This window comes from Coregonus clupeaformis, chromosome 31, assembly GCF_020615455.1.
Source record: "Coregonus clupeaformis isolate EN_2021a chromosome 31, ASM2061545v1, whole genome shotgun sequence".
NCBI lineage: Eukaryota > Metazoa > Chordata > Actinopteri > Salmoniformes > Salmonidae > Coregonus > Coregonus clupeaformis.
In genome coordinates this window covers 45,756,542-45,780,741 of record NC_059222.1, presented here as the reverse complement: position 1 = coordinate 45,780,741, position 24,200 = coordinate 45,756,542, and the positions used below count along the sequence as shown (strand labels likewise).

At 47.0% G+C, this 24,200-nt stretch overlaps 1 protein-coding gene across 3 annotated transcripts in view; it reads left to right on the top strand.

The window, feature by feature from the left end:
• The window catches only part of fbxl15 (F-box and leucine-rich repeat protein 15), a 45,921-nt gene extending 25,111 nt beyond the window's left edge, over positions 1–20,810 (top strand). For all 3 annotated transcript variants that reach the window (XR_006657697.1, XR_006657695.1, XM_045209904.1), the window contains one exon: positions 20,572–20,810. The gene's annotated coding sequence lies outside the window, so the exon portion shown is untranslated. The remainder of the gene's footprint in view (positions 1–20,571) is intronic.
• Positions 20,811–24,200: the final 3,390 nt, after the last annotated feature.

Here is a 24,200-nt window from a genome sequence, read left to right as displayed (position 1 = left end):
CATTTGCAAGACGTCTTGCCAATTAACAAACTATGTCTATTTTAAATCCACAATGAAAGAGAGGTTGAACAGGCTAGTAATAGGGGTTGCTACATTTTCGGCGGCTAATTTTAGAAAGAAAGGGTCCAGATTGTCTAGCCCAGCTGATTTGTAGGGGTCCAGATTTAGCAGCTCTTTTAGGACATCAGCTATCTGAATTTGGGTGAAGGAGAAGCGGGGGGGCATGGGCAAGTTGCAGCGGAGGGTGCAGAGCTGGTGGCCGGGGTAGTGGTAGCCAGGTGGAAAGCATGGGCAGCTGTAGCAAAATGCTTATTGAAATTCTCCATTATCGTAGATTTATCGGTGGTGACAGTGTTTCCTAGCCTCAGTGCAGTGGGTAGCTGGGAGGAGGTGCTCTTATTCTCCATGGACTTTACAGTGTCCCAAAACCTTTTGGAGTTAGTGCTACAGGATGCAAATTTCTGTTTGAAAAAAGCTAGCCTTTGCTTTCCTAACTGATTGTGTATATTGGTTCCTGACTTCCCTGAAAAGTTGCATATCGCGGGGGCTGTTCGATGCTAATGCAGTACGCCACAGGATGTTTCTGTGCTGGTCAAGGCCATTAAAGTTTGGGGTGAACCAGGGGCTATATTTGTTCTTAGTTCGGATTTTTTTGAATGGGGCATGCTTATTTAAGATGGAGAGGAAAGCACTTTTGAAGAACATCCAGGCATCCTCTACTGACGGAATGAGGTCAATATCCATCCAGGGTACCCGGGTCAGGTCAATTAGAAAGGCCTGCTCGCTGAAGTGTTTTAGGGAGCATTTGACAGTGTATCCTGTAGCTCAGTTGGTAGAGCATGGCGCTTGCAACGCCAGGGTTGTGGGTTCGATTCCCACGGGGGGCCAGTATGAAAAATGTATGCACTCACTAACTGTAAGTTGCTCTGGATAAGAGCGTCTGCTAAATGACGTAAATGTATCCATGTCTACATTTAATTTGGTCAGGAAGGATGCTTCTTGGTAAATGGTCTTATTGCAAATTGTCTAAATATATATATATATACTGTATACATTACCGTTCAAAAGTTTGGGGTCACTTAGAAATGTCCTTGTTTTTGAAAGAAAAGCAATTATTTTGTCCATTAAAATAACATCAAATTGATCAGAAATACAGTGTAGACATTGTTAATGTTGTAAATGGCTATTGTAGTGCACAACTGAGCAAGAGGACAAATACATTAGAGTGTCTAGTTTGAGAAACAGGCGCCTCACAGGTCCTCAACTGGCAGCTTCATTAAATAGTACCCGCAAAACACCAGTCTCAACGTCAACAGTGAAGAGCGACTCGGGATGCTGACTTTCTAGGCAGAGTTGCAAAGAAAAAGCCATATCTCAGACTGGCCATCTTAATCTTTTCTTTTTATTGGCCAGTCTGAGATATGGCTTTTTCTTTGCAACTCTGCCTAGAAGTTCAGCATCCCGAGTCGCCTCTTCACTGTTGTGAGGGATAAAGTTCACATGTATTTGTCCTCTTGCTCAGTTGTGTACCGGGGCCTCCCACTCCTCTTTCTATTCTGGTTAGAGCCAGTTTGCGCTGTTCTGTGAAGGGAGTAGTACACAGCGTTGTACGAGATGTTCAGTTTCTTGGCAATTTCTCGCATAGAATAGCCTTCATTTCTCAGAACAAGAATAGACTGACGAGTTTCAGAAGAAAGTTATTTGTTTCTGGCCATTTCAAGCCTGTAATCGAAGCCACAATTGCTGATGCTCCAGAATCTGAACTAGTCTCAAGAAGGCCAGTTTTATTGCTTCTTTAATCAGCACCACAGTTTTCAGCTGTGCTAGCATAATTGCAAAAGGGTTTTCTAATGATCAATTAGCCTTTCAAAATTATAAACTTGGATTATTAAACACAACGTGCCATTGGAACACAGGACTGATGGTTGCTGATAATGGGCCTCTATACGCCTATGTAGATATTCCATTAAAAATCAGCCGTTTCCAGCTACAATAGCAAATTTACAACATTAACAATGTCTACAGTGTATTTTTGATCAATTTGATGTTATTTTAATGGACAAAAAAATAATTTTCTTTCGAAAACAAGGACATTTCTATGTGACCCCAAACTTTTGAACGGTAGTGTATATATATGGCGGCAGGTAGCTTAGTGGTTAAGAGCGTTGTGCCAGTAACCGAAAGGTCGCTGGTTCTAATCCCCTAGCCGACTAGGTGAAAAATCTGTTGATGTGCCCTTGAGCAAGGCACTTAACCCTAATTGCTCCTGTAAGTTGCTCTGGATAAGAGCGTCTGCTAAATGCCTTTTTTTTTTTTTTTTTTATATAACACATGTTTTTTCATTCTATGTCCAGTAAGAGTTAGATCTGAAGTATGATTCAGCTTTCTACCTGGATCATACTTCAGATCTAACTGAAGTATTTGCAACGCCAGGGTTGTGGGTTCGTTTCCCACGGGGGAGTATAAATAAATATATATATATATGTATTCACTAACTGTAAGTCGCTCTGGATAAGAGCATCTGCTAAATGACTAAAATGTAAATGTAAGTATGATTCAGCTTTCTACCTGGCCTAGAGCTTGTTCTCTTCCAAGATCTGCCAATATTATGAGTTCCTTGTAAGCCAAACATGGTAGGCCTGAAACGACAGTTACACCTGACCTGGTGCTACATGCCAGAACAAGCCTGTTTTACGTGTTGTTTTGCATATTGATGTGGATTCATCTGGATCATAACAGGCTCATAGTGTTGTGGTCTTTAACGTGATGACAGAGGCTGTGGTCATAGAGCCTTGTGGTCTTCAGAGGCCCATTATACAGTATGCTGGGAACATGGTCAATTAAAGACAGTTGTGACGTTAACTCATTTATTTAATGATCACTTTGTTCATCTTACCAGGTTGGTGGTTTACTGGGAACTAATGAATGATATAGTCTTATATTGGTTTATCTTGTCAGAGAACACGCTGCAGGCCTGACATAACAGTTACACAAGGTTGTCTGGGCCAGAACACACTGCAGGACAGGTATTGAATTTGCATCATACTTCAGATCCCCCTTCTACCGGATATCGGCAAATTAAACTTAATCATTTCCTACACTCTAAAAAGAAAAAGGTTCCAGGAGTATCCTTTAGGGGTTCTTCAAATTGAAACTGTGGGGGGATCCCCTATAAGTTCTTCAAAGAACCCCTTTTATTGGCTCCTCGAAGAACCTTTTGAATAACCTTTAGGGGAATTTTTTTGAACTACCCCCCCTTCCCCTATTATAATTATAATAATAATTTTTACAAATAATAATATGCATAACAATAACAACAATAACACAATATTTTAGTTGTCAGTGTTTATTATGATTTTAGTGGCAAAAGCAGAATAAACAAATCTAAATATGAGGTAAACTCCCAGCAGAGCCTAAAGTCCAATGGGTACAGTGGGGAGAACAAGTATTTGATACACTGCCGATTTTGCAGGTTTTCCTACTTACATAGCATGTAGAGGTCTGTAATTTTTATCATAGGTACACTTCAACTGTGAGAGACGGAATCTAAAACAAAAATCCAGAAAATCACATTGTATGATTTTAAGTAATTCATTTGCTTTTTTATTGCATGACATAAGTATTTGATACATCAGAAAAGCAGCACTTAATATTTGGTGCAGAAACCTTTGTTTGCAATTACAGAGATCATACGTTTCCTGTAGGTCTTGACCAGGTTTGCACACACTGCAGCAGGGATTTTGGCCCACTCCTCCATACCGACCTTCTCCAGATCCTTCAGGTTTCGGGGCTGTCGCTGGGCAATACGGACTTTCAGCTCCCTCCAAAGATTTTCTATTGGGTTCAGGTCTGGAGACTGGCTAGGCCACTCCAGGACCTTGAGATGCTTCTTACGGAGCCACTCCTTAGTTGCCCTGGCTGTGTGTTTCGGGTCGTTGTCATGCTGGAAGACCCAGCCACGACCCATCTTCAATGCTCTTACTGAGGGAAGGAGGTTGTTGGCCAAGATCTCGCGATACATGGCCCCTTCCATCCTCCCCTCAATACGGTGCAGTCGTCCTGTCCCCTTTGCAGAAAAGCATCCCCAAAGAATGATTTTTCCACCTCCATGCTTCACGGTGGGGATGGTGTTCTTGGGGTTGTTCTCATCCTTCTTCTTCCTCCAAACACGGCGAGTGGAGTTTAGACCAAAAAGCTCTATTTTTGTCTCATCAGACCACATGACCTTCTCCCATTCCTCCTCTGGATCATCCAGATGGTCATTGGCAAACTTCAGACGGGCCTGGACATGCGCTGGCTTGAGCAGGGGGACCTTGCGTGCGCTGCAGGATTTTAATCCATGACGGCGTAGTGTGTTACTAATGGTTTTCTTTGAGACTGTGGTCCCAGCTCTCTTCAGGTCATTGACCAGGTCCTGCCGTGTAGTTCTGGGCTGATCCCTCACCTTCCTCATGATCATTGATGCCCCACGAGGTGAGAACTTGCATGGAGCCCCAGACCGAGGGTGATTGACCGTCATCTTGAACTTCTTCCATTTTCTAATAATTGCGCCAATAGTTGTTGCCTTCTCACCAAGCTGCTTGCCTATTGTCCTGTAGCCCATCCCAGCCTTGTGCAGGTCTACAATTTTAACCCTGATGTCCTTACGCAGCGCTCTGGTCTTGGCCATTGTGGAGAGGTTGGAGTCTGTTTGATTGAGTGTGTGGACAGGTGTCTTTTATACAGGTAATGAGTGGAGAACAGGAGGGCTTCTTAAAGAAAAACTAACAGGTCTGTGAGAGCCGGAATTCTTACTGGTTGGTAGGTGATCAAATACTTATGTCATGCAATAAAATGCAAATTAATTACTTAAAAATCATACAATGTGATTTTCTGGATTTTTGTTTTAGATTCCGCCTCACACAGTTGAAGTGTACCTATGATAAAAATTACAGACCTCTACATGCTTTGTAAGTAGGAAAACCTGCAAAATCGGCAGTGTATCAAATACTTGTTCTCCCCACTGTATATCCTCTGGCCTGTTGATGTTAATGTGTTGATGTTCTCCGTATCCATAGCCAGAATGATTTTCCAGTGCATGGAGATTGAACAGGTTTCCTGTTATATTCATCAGAGGTGTGGGGAGAGTGAATAAAAAAAAATAGTAATTATACAGATACTTAACAAAATATGCACATTACAGTATTTTTGTGGTAAATGTGAATGAATAAAACTGTTTTGATAATGGTTTTCATACACATACCTTGTCCGTAATGTAGAGGCTTATGGGATATTAATTGAAGAGGTAAGGGAGAAGGAGGTAAATGTGATCTGCGTAACATACCAGTACCAATTGACATACCTTTTGTATGCCTCCTCATCTGTATACCTGCGGACATTGACACAAAAGTGAGCAGTTCAGTCATCTGCACCCAATACAGCTATCCTTCAACATATTCTTATAGCCTATATATTCTTAACTCTTTGTTTATTGATATCCATTGAATTGTGTCCATTTTCTGTTTTAGAAAGATTTGCACACATATGAAAAGATAGATGGTATCATCAGAAAACAATTTAAATTCAGATCATACAAGGGATAAACCTGACCTTAAATTGAGGAGATCTTGACCAGATTTGGCCAAATTGAGGAGATCTTGACCAGATTTGGCCAAATTGAGGAGATCTTGACCAGATTTGGCCAAATTGAGGAGATCTTAGACCACTGCGCCACTCCCCGAGTGGTCTAAGGCACTGCATCGCAGTGCTAGCTGTGCCACTAGAGATCCTGGTTCGCATCCAGGCTCTGTCGTAGCTGGCTGCGACCGGGAGACCCATGGGGCGGCGCACAATTGGCCCAGGGTAGGGGAGGGAATGGCCGGCAGGGATGTAGCTCAGTTGGTAGAGCATGGTGTTTGCAATGCCAGGGTTGTGGGTTCGTTTCCCACGGGGGGGCCAGTATGAAAAAAAATATATAATAATAATGTATGCACTCACTAACTGTAAGTCGCTCTGGATAAGAGCGTCTGCTAAATGACTAAAATGTAAATGTAAATGTTGACATTTTTCAGTTAAGTGACAGCACCTGCTGTCCTTTCAAATTAAAATGCAAATGTTTCAGTTGGGTAGTTAGGTTCCTGCAAGAACCCCCCACCAACTAAGGATGTTCCTTGAAGAACCCCACCTGCTATGGGGTTCTTGGAAGAACTCTTTGGGTGCAATTTTCAGTGCCAAGAACCCTAAGGTTGGTGGTAGTCTCCATACTACATGTCCCAGCCATCTTTTGTGTTGTGTCTGTTTCAAATTAAAAGTATCCTCAAACAGATCTTTATTTATCCATTGTCAGTTGAAACTAGTATATTTACTGCCACAGACAGTACCTAACCCTCCGAAACACAATTCAACCTAACAGGCAATCAAATAATGATTGACAACATGTAAGCTATATTTCAACTGCAAATGTTTATTGAAAAACATCAATACATTTACCCAATAATCACTTGCTGTCTTTCAAATACATTGTTAAAGTTGTTGGAATGGTTCTATATAGACCTTTTAGGGGTGTCATATATTCAGCAAGCAATAAAACCCTTTATGGTTGTATCCAGAAAATGTTTTCTAGGAGTATAGTGAGTGACTGTGTGCATTGAGTGTTGACTTATTTGATGACCTGGAGCGAGATGGCATGGATAGAAAGATTTCTTAAGAATCAATTTGCATAAAACAATTTTGTACCAAGATTAGCCAAAAACATGTGTTCTTAGGGAAATGCTTAGGGTGTTGGGGTGTGGCAATTACCTGGAAAAGGTATGATAAAAGACGTCTGAAAAACAGCAGAGAGGCAACTCTGTCTCTGGACCACATAGCAGACTGCTTCTACCAACTCCAGAATCTCCAGGTTAGTTGAACTTTATCCCTCACTGACGTCCTTGGAGGAAGGGTTTTCTAGACAATGTGTGTCTGCTTCTGCTTTGCTTGCTCTTTGGAGTCTAGGCCGGCCGGGTGACTGTAAAAGGACTTTGTGACAACTGCTGATGTAAAAAGGCTTTAGAAATGAATTTGATCAATTGATTGATTGATTGGTTGGTTGGTTGATTGACTTATTGTCCAACCTGGATGGGGGTGTTTTCTGTGTAGGAAAGGATGAGGAGCCATGGTGTGTTAGTGCTGGTCACTCTGCTGGGTTTCCTGTTGACAAACCAGCTCAACCAGGTTAACGCTAAGGAAGGTATGTCTAGTGTGTGTGTCTTTGTGTTTGTTTGTTTTTGTGTGTGTACATTTTTCCTGCCTTATCAGAACCACAATGTCCTGACAAGTCACTAGAATGTCCTGACAAGTCACTAGAATGTCCTGACAAGTCACTAGAATGTCCTGACAAGTCACTAGAATGTCCTGACAAGTCACTAGGAATGTCCTGACAAGTCACTAGAATGTCCTGACAAGGTAGGAGAACCGGAAAAAACATTTTGAAAAGTCAGGACTTTTTTTAATGTGCTGAATTTGTTTAAATGCTAATTTAGGTTTAAGTGTTATGTTTAGGGCTTGGGGTTAAGGTTAGGGTTGGGGTTAAGATTAAGGTTAGGGTTAAAGTCAGGGTAAGGGTTAGGGTTTGGTTTAGGGTTAGGGGTTAGGAAAAATTGGATTTTGAATGGGAATAAATGTGTTCTCCCCAAAAAGTCCTGAAAGTTCACGAAAGCAAAGCTGTGTGTGTGTGTTTTAAAGACAAAGAGAAAGGTGTTTTTGAGTATGTAGAAGATGCATCCTTTCAATACAGTTCAATACATTTTACTGTATGTCCTCTCTGACAGATGTAACTGCCAGTGGGCTCAGAGAACTGGATTTTGCAGAGGTTGATCCTATTGCTGAAAAACAGGGTAAGAGTGTATGTTTCTCTTGGATTTCCATCTATCCATCCATCACTAAAATAATTAATGAATAATATACCACTATTAATAATAATTATAATTATAATGGTAATAGAACTGTTGGTTCATTTTAAATAACTTTATTTTAATCTTTCTCTGAAAAGACTCTGTGCCTCAAGAAGAATTAGAGGCTCAAAATGAAGGTAAGTTAATCTCTCTACAAAGTAGTACATTGATAATGACTTTACTACTGGGAGTAATGATAATAATGTAGCTGGCTGAGGAGTCAACACCTAGCTGGAACTAGTGTGTACATGTCCTGGCATACTCCCAGATAATGATGTCTCATACATTGTGATATTGATATTAATGTCCCATATGTACAGTGGCAACTGATATTGATATTAATATATCATATGTACAGTGGCAACTGTTATTGATATTAATATATCATATGTACAGTGGCAGCTGATATTGATATTAATATCTCATATGTACGGTGGCAACTGATATTGATATTAATATATCATATGTACAGTGGCAGCTGATATTGATATTAATATCTCATATGTACAGTGGCAACTGATATTGATATTAATATATCATAGGTACAGTGGCAGCTGATATTGATATTAATATATCATATGTACAGTGCAGCTGATATTGATATTAATATATCATATGTACAGTGACAGCTGATATTGATATTAATATCTCATATGTACAGTGGCAGCTGATATTTATATTAATATCTCATATGTACAGTGGCAGCTGATGTTGATATTAATATCTAATTTGTACAGAGGCAGCTGCAGTAGGATTACAGCAGGAGATTCAGGGGACACCCGATGCAGAGAAGTTGCAAAATCTCTTTTGGGGATGGCGTCATAGATATAACAGGATTATCTGGAATCTCAGACGTATCAACCAGTGGCTGATCTGGCGTCTCAGGCGTCTCAGAAGTATCAACCAGCGGCTGATCTGGCGTCTCAGGCGTCTCAGACGTATCAACCAGCGGCTGATCTGGTGTCTCAGACGTACTGTGCGTTTTGGATGGTGGCACCATCGCTATTGTTAATAAGCAGCTGTAAGTCCTAGTCTTTCTTTAGGGGTGAGATGTCTTTGTGTGTGTGTGTATGTGTGTGTGTGTGTGTGTGTGTGTGTGTGTGTGTGTGTGTGTGTGTGTTGTAAGTTCTGACATGCAGTACGTGTCTGTGCAGAGAGCGAGGGAAGGAGGGAGAGGGTGAGGGAGGGAGGGAGGGAGGGAGGGAGGGAGGGAGAGAGAGGGTGAGGGAGGGAGGGAGGGAGAGAGAGGGTGAGGGAGGGAGGGAAGGAGGGAGAGAGAGAGAGAGGGTGAGGGAGGGAGGGAGAGAGAGAGAGGGTGAGGGAGGGATGGAGGGAGAGAGAGAGAGAGGGTTAAGGAGGGAGGGATGGAGGGAAGAAGGGAGAGAGAGGGTGAGGGAGGGAGGGAGGGATGGATGGAGGGAGAGAGAGAGAGAGAGAGTGGGTGAGGGAGAGATGGAGGGAGGGATGAGGGAGAGGGTGAGGGTGAGGGTGAGGGTGAGGGAGAGGGGGGGAGGGAGGAAGGAATGGAGAGTAATACGTTCCATGCATTTGAATTCTGAAAATGTGTGTGACCTGGACATCTGAAAGTAAAGTAATGTCATAAAGTTAGGAGGGAGGGTAAATAGAGCACATCCTGGACATTAGAACTGCATCCACGATCTGGGTTCTTTATTCCTGCCTCCAGTGATACAACAACCAATTGGAAACAAGCAATTCTACAAATTAGTATTATTGTATTATAATAAATCACAGTAATATATATACTGTATGTGTGTGTGTGTGTGTGTGTGTGTGTGTGTGTGTGTGTGTGTGTGTGTGTGAGTAGTTATCAGGTATTGAGGATCCTCTCGTCTCCATATTGATTGGACCACTGCGTAAGTCACAGGTCACCTGACATCACCTGTCATTATTCCCAACGGATGCAGATCTACAATCCACAATATATCCATCATTGTACCATCCATTGTACCATCCATAGCTTCTGAATGTACCATCCATAGCTTCTGAATGTACCATCCATAGCTTCTGAATGTACCATCCATAGCTTCTGAATGTACCATCCATAGCTTCTGAATGTACCATCCATAGCTTCTGAATGTACCATCCATAGCTTCTGAATGTACCATCCATAGCTTCTGAATGTACCATCCATAGCTTCTGAATGTACCACCCATAGCTTCACAATAAATGTGAATGTTTTTTCTGTCCGGATTGATACATCAATATTAATGACGTTACTGACGTTAATGACGTTACGATGTGAATTCATGGTGGAAATGTTGTATGGCTCACCTGTTTAACTGCGATCCTTCAATAAACCTGTATTAAGCATTATACATTGTTAGCTGGGCTTTTTTACACCTGTCAAATATGTCAAAACCTCCCTATCTTTGCTCATCTGATTGACAGTTCAGTGGTTGTCATCATGTTGATAGGTAGAGGAGGGTGATATGCTGGTTTGCACACTCTGCATGCGTTCCAAATGGCACTCTATTCTGACCAGAACCGTATGGGTCTTTGTTCTGAAGTAGTGCACTGCGTAGAGAATATGGTGCCATTTGGGATGCAGTCTCTCATATACTTCCTGCTGACTTTATAGATCAAAGGTCACATTGGGGGAACTAGACACTGGGCAACAGGAAGATCAAAGGTCTCATTGGGGGAACTAGACATTGGGCAACAGAAACCATATCACGAGAGCGTTCATGGAGCGTTTGGGGGTCTCGGTGAGCCTTACCTCAGGGTACCACCCGGAGAGTAACGGGCAGGTAGAACGAGTCAACCAGGATGTGGGTAGGTTTCTGAGGTCGTATTGCCAGGACCGGCCTGAGGAGTGGGCTCGGTACATTCCCTGGGCCGAGATGGCCCAGAACTCTCTCCGCCACTCCTCTACCAACCTAACCCCCTTCCAATGTGTGTTAGGTTACCAGCCGGTTCTGGCACCTTGGCAGCAGAGCCAGATCGAGGCCCCTGCGGTGGATGATTGGATGAGGCGCTCGGAGGAGACGTGGAACGCTGCAAACGTCCACCTGCAGCGGGCCATCCGTCGTCACAAGGCGAGCGCCGATCTCCACCGCAGTGAGGGGCCAGTGTACGCACCCGGAGATCGAGTCTGGCTCTCTACCAGAAACCTACCCCTCCGCCTGCCCTGCCGGAAGCTGGGTCGGCGGTTTGTGAGGGCCCTTTAAAATCCTGAGAAGATTGAACGAGGTGTGTTATAGGTTACATCTGCCTGTTGAATATAAGAATATTAACCCCTCGTTCCATGTGTCTCTTCTCAGGCCGGTGGTAGCTGGTCCACTCCAGGAAGGTGAGATAGGAGAGACTCCCTCCGCCCCCCACTGGACATCGAGGGGGCTCCGGCGTACACCGTTCGGTCCATCTTGGACTCAAGACGCCGGATGGGGGTCTCCAGTATCTCGTGGAGTGGGAGGGGTACGGCCCGGAGGAGCGGTGCTGGGTGCCGCAGAGGGACATCCTAGACCCATCTCTCCTGTCTGAGTTCCACCGGGACCATCCCGCGCGCCCTGCTCCGCGCCCTCCTGGTCGTCCCCGAGGCCGGGTCGGCGCACGGCTGGAGCCGCGCGTCAAGGGGGGTACTGTCACGGTTTCGGCCGAGGCTGCTCCTCCTCCTTGTTCGGGCAGGTTTCGGCGGTCGTCGTCCCCCGAGTACTAGCTGCCACCGATCTATGTTTCATGTTCGTTTGGTTTTGTCTTGATGTTGTACACCTGTGTCTAGTTAGTCCTCATTAGTGTCCTATTTTAGTTCTCGTTGTGTGTGTATGGTGTTGTGTGTGATTGCTCTTCTGTTTTGGTGTTCTGAGCTACGTACTTCCCTCCGTTGTTTGGAGCGGTTTTCGCACATGTTAGTGCGCCTTTTGTTTGACGCCTGTGTGCGCTTTATTTCGCCTCCGGGCTTATTGTGCTCGCTTACTACGTGAATATTCACTAAAGTCTTTTGGACTTAGCTTCTGCGTCCTGCGCTTGATTCCTGCACCACACCCACCTTCAGCACCCCTGACACTGACTCTACCTTGTGGACATGATTTGTAGTTACATCATAGATTTCTGGGATTCATCCAATTACTTAATTAATACACTTAAAATCTAAAATCCTTAGTTGCTACATTCATTTTTGGACTTATAACTTAATGTTATACCCATTGATTCTCAAAGAATATAACTTATAAATGCATCGTGAGCTTAGTTCAACTGTCGCAACTGTTGTTCTACTCCAATGTTAGTAGACAATGTACATTTTTACTACTATTTTGATATCTCTGTCTATGACTTTGAGTGGTGACATTTTTCCAGGCCTATCCCTCAGCTTTTACCAAAACAGAGGCAGGGTAACGGCTTTGTTATGGTTTTAATAAAGGATTCTAGCTTTGACTCAGATATAAAAGACCTGCAGAAGAACACTGAGTCCAGTATTCAGTCCAAGACACATTACAGAGCAGCACACTCTACAGCCCAGCCAACAGTAAATAAACTTGAGTTAGTGCTAAACACGGCTGCTAGAATCTTGACTAGAACCCCAAAATGTGATCGTATTACTCCAGTGCTAGCCTCTCTACTCTGGCTTCCTGTTAAGGGTAGGGCTGATTTCAAGGTTTTACTGCTAACCTACAAAGCATTACATGGGCTTGCTCGTACCCATCTCTCCGATTTGGTCCTGCCCAACATACCTACACGTGCGCTACATTCACAAGACGCAGGCCTCCTTATTGTCCCTAGGATTTCCAAGCAAACAGCTGGAGGCTGTGGAGCTCCATTGTTATGGAATGGTCTGCCTTTCCATGTGAGAGACGCAGACTCGTTCTCCACCTTTAAGTCTTTACTGAAGACTCATCCCTTCAGTAGGTCCTATGATTGAGTGTAGTCTGGCCCAGGGGTGCGAAGGTGAACGGCAAGGCACCGGAGCGACGAACCGCCCTTGCTGTCTCTGCCTGGCCGGCTCCCCTCTCTCCAATTGGATTCTCTGCCCCTGACCCTATTACGGGGGCTGAGTCACTGGCTTACCGTCCCTAGGAGGGGTGCGTCACTTGAGTGGGTTGAGTCACAGACGTGATCTTCCTGTCCGTTTTTGCGCCCCCTCAAGCTCGTGCGGTGGTGGAGATCACGTGGGCTATACTCAGCCTTGTCTCAGGGTAGTAAGTTGGTGGTCTGTTGATATCCCTCTAGTGGTGTGGGGGCTGTGCTTTGGCAAAGTGGGTTATATCCTGCCTGGTTGGCCCTGTCCGGGGGTATCATCGGATGGGGCCACAGTGTCCCCCAACCCACCCCTGTCTCAGCCTACGGTATCTATGCTGCAATAGTCTATGTGCCGGGGGGCTAGGGTCAGTCTGTTATATCTAGTGTAACTCTCAAATTAAAATAAAATGCAAATAGACGGGGTAGCAATTTGATTAGATGTTCAGGAGACTTATGGCTTGGGGGTAGACGCTGTTAAGAAGCCTTTTGGACCTAGACCTAGACAGAGAGAACAGTCTATGACTAGGGTGGCTGGAGTCTTTGACAATTTTTAGGGCCTTCTTCTGACACGGCCTGGTATAGAGGTCCTGGATGGCAGGAAGCTTGGCCCCAGTGATGTACTGGGCTGTACGCACTACCCTCTGTAGTGCCTTGCGGTCGGAGGCCGAGCAGTTGCCATACAGGCAGTGATGCAACCAGTCAGGATGCTCTCGGTGGTGCAGCTGTATAACTTTTTGAGGATCTGAGGACCCATGCCAAATCTTTTCAGTCTCCTGAGGGGGAATAGGCATTTGTCGTGCCCTCTGCTGGTCATCTATGAACGTTTGAACATCTTGAAGAACAATCTGGCCTTAAAGGCCATGTACATTTTACATTTACATTTTAGTCATTTAGCAGACGCTCTTATCCAGAGCGGCTTACAGTTAGTGAGTGCATACATTTTTCATACTGCTTGTCATCGGCAAGGACTAGGGAGTTTATGATAAAAAGTAACGGAATAGAGCTAAGCACAGGCAAAATCCTAGATACTGTATACACTAGATGCTTACCAAGACAACATTGAATGTTCCCGAGTGGCCTAGTCAGAGTTTTGTCTTAACATCGGCTTGAAAATCTATAGGAAGACTTAAAAATGGCTGTCTAGCAATGATCAACAACCAACTTGACAGAGCCTGAATAATTTTTTTAAGTATAAATGGGAAAATATTGTACAATCCAAATGTGGGAAGCTCCGAGACTTATCCAGAAAGACTCACAGCTGTAATCACTGCCAAAGGTGATTCTAACATGCATTGACTCAGGGGTGTGAATACTTACGTAAATTAGATATTTCTGTATTTCATTTTCTATAAACTTGCAAGAATTCAAGTGGCAAAGCATCAAGTCTATTTAATTTAGTGCACCGTGTTCATAACAGATTATAGTTTTGGGATTTTTATTTTATTTATCAGATGTTTCAACGATGGGCGGAAGGTCGCTTAGTGGTTAAGAGTGTTGTGGCAGTAACCGAAAGGTCGCTGGTTCTAATCCCTGAGCCGTGTAACGATCCCGGCAGTCTGAGTCGGGTCCTGTCTGGTGATTAGTTTTCCTGTTCGTGATCTCCAGTTTCCCGAGGGTTCGGGAACGCTCCGGGGAGCTCTCTTGTTTTCCGCACCTGCATCCCATCAGCAATCTGCACACCTGGTCCTGATCATCACCCTTCTTAGGCTCTGGCCTAACATCCAGTTCCCTGCCGGATCGTTAGCCATGAACAGTATGTTTGTCCGTGTATCAGCCTGGAAACATCTAGCGTTAGTTTTGTTGTTTTGCACCTTGTTGAATTGCTGTGTACTGACCTCCGTTTTGTTCTGTCTACAGTCTCTCACCCGGAACCTTCACCCAACCTCTGCCTGATGGTCGGCGGCTGCCGAGCCATATCTGGACCTACCGCTGCACCCTCAACAACCCATCCACGCCACCCGCTCTGTTCCCTGGATTATTCAGCCTCACTCGGGAGTCTATTCAATAAACACTCACCTTTGTCTCAAAGTACCTTGTCCTGGTCTGCTTCTGGGTTCTGGCTTAGTAAACCGTGACAGAACGATCCGGCCAGTAATGAACCCAGCGGACCTGGACTCTGTTCGCCATGCCATTACCCATCAGGAGAAGATGTTGGGCCATCATAGCACGGAGCTACAGGAGATCGCGTTGGCAGTTCGGAACCTTTCTACCGGTCTGACGGAGGTCCAGAACCAGCGCGAGTTTCCGGTGGAGGATCCACTACCGGTTTCACCCATCTCGCCTGCCGCGTCTGGAGCGGTGTCCTTCCGTGAGCCCAAGGTTCCGGCGCGGATAAATATGAGGGGGAGCTGGGAAGATGCCGTTCCTTCCTTATGCAGTGTGGATTAGTGTTCGATCTACAGCCCTACTCTTATGCCACAGACAAGGCTAGGATAGCCTTTGTGATTGCGTTGCTGCGTGGTCGAGCGCTGGAGTGGGCTTCAGCCGTTTGGGAACGACAAGACCCCTGCATGGCTTCATACCAGGGGTTCACGGCCGAGATGAGGAAGCTCTTCGACCATTCCGTCCGAGGGAGGGACGCAGCTAGGCGCCTGTTTTCACTTCACCAAGGAACTCGCAGCGTGGCCGACTTCGTGATCGAGTTCAAGACGTTGGCTGTGGAGAGTGGGTGGAACGAGGAGTCTCTGCAAGCGGCCTTTTACCAGGGTCTGTCGGAGCAGCTCAAGGATGAGTTGATCTCCTATCCGGAGCCTAGTGACCTGGACAGCTTGGTAGCCTTGTCTATTCGGGTGGATAATCGAGTCCGAGAGCGAAGGAGGGAGAAGCAATGGGGTCCGTCCAATCGATCAGCTTCTCAGTTCCCAGTCGGGTCGGGTGGTGGACCAGAACACGTCGATCATTCTCCACCACAAAGGATTAGTGGAGAGGTCCTTTCTTCCGATTCTGAACCCATGCAAGTGGGGCGGCACGGGTTAACCAAGGAGGAGCGTCAACATAGACGTAGGACCAACTGCTGCCTCTACTGTGGTAGCTCGGGACATTACATCTCCACTTGTTTCCGGCGGTCGTCAAACTGCCCGGCTCGCTAAAGTTGGGAGGACTTTTAGCGAGCCAGTTTCAACCTCTCAGTACCTCTGTCAGACCCCGTTTCCCGGCTACCCTTGTGAATAGGAATCAAAGCTTAGCGATTAACGCTTTTATCGATTCAGGTGCCGATGGAAGCTTTCTTGATGCCGAGTTGGTGGAACAGCTGGGGCTTTCCAAGGAGCAATTGCGGAAGCCATTGAAGCGACCACTCTGAACGGCAGTAGTCTGGCACGTATCACGATGAGGACTGAACCGGTTAAGATGCGGTTGTCGGGGAATCATTCTGAGATGATTTCATTCTTCATTCTGCCGTCTTCCCATGTTCCTCTGGTCCTTGGATACCCCTGGCTGAAGGAACACAATCCCACGTTCGATTGGGTGACGGGCAAGGTAACGAGTTGGAGCCTTGATTGTCATGCTAACTGTCTCAAGACTGCCTGCCCCCATTCGGTTCCCAGTCAGGTGATTGAGGCTAAACCCCCAGATTTGTCCCTGGTTCCCGAGACATATCACGATTTGGGGGAAGTTTTCAGTAAGCAGAAGGCTCTGTCACTCCCTCCCCACCGACCATATGATTGTGCCATCAACCTGTTCCCGGGAGCTGTCTACCCCAAGGGAAGGTTATACAGTATCTCCCGACCTGAACGTGAGGCGTTGGAGACCTACATCAAGGAGTCCCCTAGCGGCTGGTCTCGTTCGTCCCTCGTCATCACCCCTGGGGGCAGGATTCTTCTTTGTGGGTAAGAAGGATGGCTCTCTTCGACCGTGTATTGATTATCGGGGGTTGAATGCCATCACGGTCAAGAACAAGTATCCCCTGCCCTTGATGAGTTCTGCCTTCGACTCCTTACAGGGTGCTACGGTATTCACCAAGCTAGACCCTACGCATGTCGTATCACATGGTCCCGGATCAGAGAGGGGAACGAGTGGTTGACGGGTTTCAATACACCGATGGGTCACTTCGAGTATCAGGTGATGCCGTTTGGACTGACCAATGCTCCAGCGGTATTCCAGAGTATGGTGAACGGCGTCCTGAGAGATATGATCGGTCTCTTTGTGTTTGTTTACCTGGATGACATTCTGATCTTCTCGAAGGAACCTTCCGACCACGTCCAGCATGTCCGGCAGGTTCTGCAGCGATTGTTGGAGAATCGCCTGTTCGTGAAGGCCGAGAAGTGCGAGTTTCACGCCCACACGACATCCTTTCTCGGGTACATCATCTCCAGGGGAGAGATTAGGATGGACCAGGAGAAGGTTAGAGCGGTTCTGGAATGGGCCCAGCCCGGTACGAGATTGCAGCTCCAGAGATTTTTGGGGTTTGCGAATTTCTACCGCAGATTCATCCGGGGATTACAGCCGTGTGGCCGCTCCGTTAACTGCCTTGACTTCCAGTATCAGGACCTTCAAGTGGAATCCGGAGGCGGATCGAAGCGTTTCTGGATTTGAAGAGGCGATTCACCAACGCACCGATTCTCTCTCAACCGGACACGGCCCGTCAGTTCGTCGTTGAAGTGGACCGCGTCTGATGTGGGAGTTGGCGCCATCCTGTCGCAGCGATGCTCCACGGACAGTAAACTCCATCCCTGCGCCTACTACTCTCGTCGCCTTTCGCCTGCGGAGAGGAATTACGATGTGGGTAACCGGGAGCTTCTCGCGGTGAAACTTGCCTTGGAGGAGTGGCGCCACTGGTTGGAGGGGCGGAGCAACCGTTTATTGTCTGGACTGACCACAAGAATCTTGCTTACGTGCAATCGGCTAAACGTCTCAACTCCCGTCCAGGCCAGGTGGGCGTTGTTTTCGGGACGATTCAAGTTTTCCCTGACGTTCCGACCTGGATCTAAGAACGGCAAGGCGGACGCCTTGTCCCGGATGTTCTCCAAGACGGAGGAGAGTGGGTCCAAGACCGAGACAATTCTCCCCCGGAACTGCGTCGTGGGAGCAGTTATGTGGAGGATTGAGGAGGAGGTGCTGGCGGCCCTTCGGACTCAGCCCGGTCCCGGTAACGGTCCACCCGGTCGGTTGTTTGTGCCTGAGTCGGATTCGTCCTGCTGTCCTCAAATGGTCCCACGCCAGCAAGATGGCTTGTCACCCTGGCGTGGCTCGGACAATGGCGTTTCTTCGCAGACGTTTTTGGTGGCCTGCCATGGCCGAGGATACTCGGGGTTTTGTTGCTGCCTGTCCAGTGTGTGCGCAGAATAAGAGTACCAATCGGCCCAGCTCTGGACTACTTCACCCCCCTTCCTATTCCCCGGCGTCCATGGTCGCATCTGGCCCTGGACTTCGTCACTGGGTTGCCCGCTTCTGAGGGGAACACGGTCGTTCTGACTATCGTGGACAGATTCAGCAAGTTCGCCCACTTTGTGCCAATTGCCAAGCTTCCCTCTGCCTCGGAGACGTCCGAGATCCTGGTTAGGGAGGTTTTCAGGGTCCACGGTTTGCCCAGTGATATCGTTTCCGACCGTGGCCCTCAGTTTACCTCTGCTGTCTGGAAGTCCTTCTGTTTGGCCCTTGGAGCTACAGTCAGTCTCACATCTGGTTTTCACCCCCAATCCAATGGTCAGGCGGAGAGAGCCAACCAGAAGATGGAATCCACGCTACGCTGTCTGGTCTCTTCCAACCCCACCTCCTGGGTCTCTCAGTTGCCTTGGGTTGAGTATGCCCACAATACTCTCCCTACATCTGCCACTGGGATGTCTCCCTTCCAGTGCCTGTATGGCTACCAACCTCCCCTGTTCCCTTCTCAGGAGAAGGAGCTCTCAGTGCCTTCTGTTCCATATTCGTCGTTGCCACCGGACCTGGCATCGGGCCAGAAAGGCACTCCTTAGAGTTTCGGACCGGTATCAGCTCCAGGCGAATCGTCGCCGGATCCCGCTCCCACCTATACCATCGGAGATAGGGGTTTGGTTGGCCACACGGGATCTTCCGTTACGGACTGAGTCTAGGAAGTTGTTACCGAAGTTCATTGGTCCGTTTGTGGTGGAGAAGGTGATCAATCCAGTGGCAGTTCGACTCAAACTACCGAGGACGCTCAGAGTCCATCCCACCTTTCATGTCTCCTGCCTCAAGCCTGTCTTCCTCAGTCCTCTGTTGCCTCCTCCGCCTCCTCCTCCTCCTCCTCGGATGATCGGAGGTGGTCCTGCCTACACGGTGCGTCGCATCATGGATTCCAGACGGCGGGGCCGGGGTTTCCAGTATCTCGTGGACTGGGAGGGTATGGCCCTGAAGAGAGGAGTTGGATTCCGCGGCGACAGGTCCTAGATGCTGACCTCATCAGTGACTTCTACCGCCTCCATCCTGGCGCTCCGGGGAGTCCGCCCGGTGGCGTTCGGTCGGAGGGGGTACTGTAACGATCCCGGCAGTCTGAGTCGGGTCCTGTCTGGTGATTAGTTTTCCTGTTCGTGATCTCCAGTTTCCCGAGGGTTCGGGAACGCTCCGGGGAGCTCTCTTGTTTTCCGCACCTGCATCCCATCAGCAATCTGCACACCTGGTCCTGATCATCACCCTTCTTAGGCTCTGGCCTAACATCCAGTTCCTGCCGGATCGGTAGCCATGAACAGTATGTTTGTCCGTGTATCAGCCTGGAAACATCTAGCGTTAGTTTTGTTGTTTTGCACCTTGTTGAATTGCTGTGTACTGACCTCCGTTTTGTTCTGTCTACAGTCTCTCACCCGGAACCTTCACCCAACCTCTGCCTGATGGTCGGCGGCTGCCGAGCCATATCTGGACCTACCGCTGCACCCTCAACAACCCATCCACGCCACCCGCTCTGTTCCCTGGATTATTCAGCCTCACTCGGGAGTCTATTCAATAAACACTCACCTTTGTCTCAAAGTACCTTGTCCTGGTCTGCTTCTGGGTTCTGGCTTAGTAAACCGTGACAAGCCGACTAGGTGAAAAATCTGTCGATGTGCCCTTGAGCAAGGCACTTAACCCTAATTGCTCCTGTAAATCGCTCTGGATAAGAGCATCTGCTAAATGACTAAAATGTAAATGTAAAATTGTCGGCCCAGTTTGACCTAGTTCCATATTCTCCCACTAACGCGACTGGACTTCCTCTCACTACTATATTTGGTTGTGAGAAAACATTCTAAACAAATGCTTCAGCTTTACAGCCCGTGACGTGTCTGGGTTTTCCCTTCTGTCTGTGCTACGACTACGGGGGCGGGCCGGAGCGGAGAGCTAGAGATTTTTTTTCTCCTCGCCCAAGTCCTCTGATTGGCTCAGCTCCAACTTCAGACGATTGAGTCAAAAACCACAATGTGTCAACCAACTAGAAGCCTGTTTTTGCATATTTTAGGGTCGTTAAAAAAAAAAACATGGAAATGAAATTATTATTATTATTATTACTCTTATAATCTCCACCCGGCACAGTCAGAAGAGGACTGGCCACCCCTCAGAGCCTGATTCTTCTCCACCCGGCACAGCCAGAAGAGGACTGGCTACCCCTCAGAGCCTGGTTCTTCTCGATGTTTCTTCCTAGGTTCCTGCCTTTCTAGGGAGTTTTTCCTAGCCACCGTGCTTCTACATCTGGACAGATTATTGGACACTATTTTAATGTTCTGCAGTCTATGTAAATAGCTTTATTGTGTTTTTTTTGCAGGTTTTCCTCCACTAGGAGAATGACCTGTTTCAATTGAAACACACCCTGTGTGCTGGGACATCAATTAAGCAGTGCAAGGACAAGCAGAAACGGATGTATATGGGAAATATATTGTGGAACTTGTCTCTAAGTTATTCCAGTGGTAGGCCTATCATAGTCTGGTTGTCAGTCTGTTTAACTAACAGTTAACAGCTCTCTGACTTGCTGGAGGACCCAGTGTTACACCTCCTCACAGTAATATTATGCCAGTAAATATCTGAAGGCAAATGCACAAACACACGGAGACAGTCCTGAGGTAACCAAATACTGTATATGAGCAATGTTGTATATTTTGAAGTGTTCTTGTGGGTTAGCTAAGGCTTAATGCCCGAGGAGGCAGAGTAGCATATTATTCTGTTGAGAATAGAATGTTGATGCCTGGACAATGTAGAAACCATGTAGAACTGTATCATTTGAAATGTAGGCTTTCTAAATACATTTGCAAGACGTCTTGCCAATTAACAAACTATGTCTATTTTAAATCCACAATGAAAGAGAGGTTGAACAGGCTAGTAATAGGGGTTGCTACATTTTCGGCGGCTAATTTTAGAAAGAAAGGGTCCAGATTGTCTAGCCCAGCTGATTTGTAGGGGTCCAGATTTAGCAGCTCTTTTAGGACATCAGCTATCTGAATTTGGGTGAAGGAGAAGCGGGGGGGCATGGGCAAGTTGCAGCGGAGGGTGCAGAGCTGGTGGCCGGGGTAGTGGTAGCCAGGTGGAAAGCATGGGCAGCTGTAGCAAAATGCTTATTGAAATTCTCCATTATCGTAGATTTATCGGTGGTGACAGTGTTTCCTAGCCTCAGTGCAGTGGGTAGCTGGGAGGAGGTGCTTGTTACGGAGTCTAGTTGATAGGTAATCGACTAGTTGGACTGTTCCCCAGACTCCACGCGTAGGGATTTGTACAAGGCTTAACAAGGCTATTGAACTGAACATTGGTGTCTGTCTTTATTCCTTAATCCAACATATCATACAGAAACATGGTATCAGAAGTGGCTCGGAAAACACACGTTTGTTATTTTTGTAGCTAAGTACAGTATAGGCGCAGTTACGTTCCATATGCGAACACAAGCCGTTTCCTACTCACAACACTGATCAACTCGTGTTAGCTGGCTAGCTAGCATCACTACCTACCTCCATGACTGAAGACAAAGAAATCTCCTATTCCATTGCTATGGCAGCGAACATTCCGCCACCAAATCACATGGTTCTCACAGGGGACTGGAATACTAATTGGGACAACTTCAGGGATGAATTCGAGGACTATGCGCTGGCGACCGGTCTACATGAGAAACCCAACGAGGTACAAGCGGCAACTCTGAGGAGTTTAATGGGCAGCGAATGCAGGCATATCTACCGGCACAATCTCACCCTCACGGCACGACAACAGTGTGATGCAAAGGCTATATTGGATGCATTGGGGAATTACTTCAAACCCGCCAGAAACGTAATTTACGAGCGGTTCGTTTTCGGAAGCTGCAAACAGGAAGAGGGTGAGTCAGTACACAACTTTGTAACCCGTTTGAGAGAGAAATCCGCCACTTGTGAATACGGGGGATTGAAAGATGAACTGATTCGTGACAAAATAGTACTGGGAATTGCAAATGAGAATACGCACCGGGCGTCTACTGAGAGAGAGAGGCTTAACATTAGTAACTGCCATCGAAATGTGCCGCACTGCTGAAGTCACTGACATGAGAATGAGAGCAATGGAAACGGAAACCCCACGCTCCGACGTTGATACTGTTCACGCTGTTGCTAGGCAGACATTCAGACAAAACCAATCGAGGCAGAGTAATTCACCACGAACGGTGAACACAGAGAGCCCCGTAGCATGTAAATACTGTGGGAATACACACACACGTGGCAAAGAGCACTGCCCGGCCTATGGAAAACCATGCAGAGCTTGTGGAACTAATAATCACTTTGCAAAAGTGTGTCTCAAAAGCAAAAGAAGGGTGAGTGAGGGCAAGATTCACTGTGTTGATGATGTTACTCAATGTTCAGAGCTGAACAGTGAAAGTGACATTTACATGCATGAATCCATTGGGGCTGTACACTCAAGAGGGAAGAAATGGTTTGTGACACTACGATTACACAACAAGCAACAACAATGTCAACTGGATTCGGGTGCTACATGCAACGTAATGAGCTACAAAGACAAAATCAATCTGGCACCTGACACACATCTATTTCCCAGCGATACTAGACTAAAGCTGTACTCAGGAGAACTAATGAGCTCTATGGGCACCTTTGAGACCGAATGTGTTATTCGGGGACGCAAACACAAGCTGGAGTTCGAGATTGTGAAAACCAGTCAAAATCCTCTCCTCTCAGGCTCTACATGCGAACGCCTGGGACTGATGCAGTTCACTGTACCAAATGACCTGCACATTGTGGATCATGTCCAGCATGGACCCCTGTCCAAAGAACAACTACTCAGCAGATATGACGATGTATTCAACATGCCCGTTGAATCAGTGCCTGGGGAGGTACACTTTGAAGTGGATGAGAGCATTACTCCAGTCCAGTGTGCTCCTCGCAATGTGCCCATTGCAATGAAAGTGGCTGTGAAGGCCCAGCTGGACAAGTACGAGGCCGATGGCCACATGACATCTGTGACTGAACCAACTGACTGGATCAGCAATATGGTCATAGTGAAAAAACCAGAGAAGCTGAGGGTCTGCATCGACCCAAAGCATCTGAACCAAGCACTGAAACGATCCCACTACATCATGCCGACACTAGAGGATGTCCTCTATAAGCTTCCCAAGGCCAGGATTTTCACCTTGGTGGATGCCCGAGATGCATTCCTTCAATGCAAGCTGGACGAAGAAAGCAGCTTCATGACTACCTTCTGGACCCCCTGGGGTCGGAAACGCTGGCTCAAGCTCCCGTTTGGTGTCTCAGTGGCGCCTGAGGTATACCAACGCAAGCAGCACGAGTTACTGGCTGGGCTCAAGGGCATTGAACCCATCGCCGATGATATCCTGATCGTAGGCTGTGGTGAAACAGACGAAGAAGCAGAACGCGACCACGATGTGAAGCTCCTGGCACTGATGGAGCGCTGCCGATCAGTTAAGCTTCGTCTTGGCCTGAAGAAGCTGCAGTTCAAGGTGAAAGACGTCCACTTCCATGGCCACATTCTCTCGGCAAAAGGCCTGAAGCCGGACCCAGACAAGGTCCAAGCGATCCTCGACATGCCAAACCCGTCTGATGCAAAAGGAGTACAGCGTCTCATCGGCTTTGCAAACTATCTTGCAAAGTTCATGCCACACCTATCAGCAGTCTGTGAGCCTCTGCGCCGGTTGCTGGACAAAGACACACCATGACACTGGCTACCCAAGCACGAGGCCGCAGTGCAGGAGATGAAATCTCTGGCTTCATCCATGCCAGTGTTGCGCTACTACGACGTCACGAAGCCTGTCACAATCCAGAGCGACTCTAGCCAAAGGGGACTTGGATGCTGCCTTATGCAGGAAGGCCAGCCCGTTGCGTTTGCCTCGAGAGCGCTCACCCCCACCGAACAAAACTATGCACAAATTGAGAAAGAGTGACCACAAACCACTCATTGCCATATTCAGTAAACCTC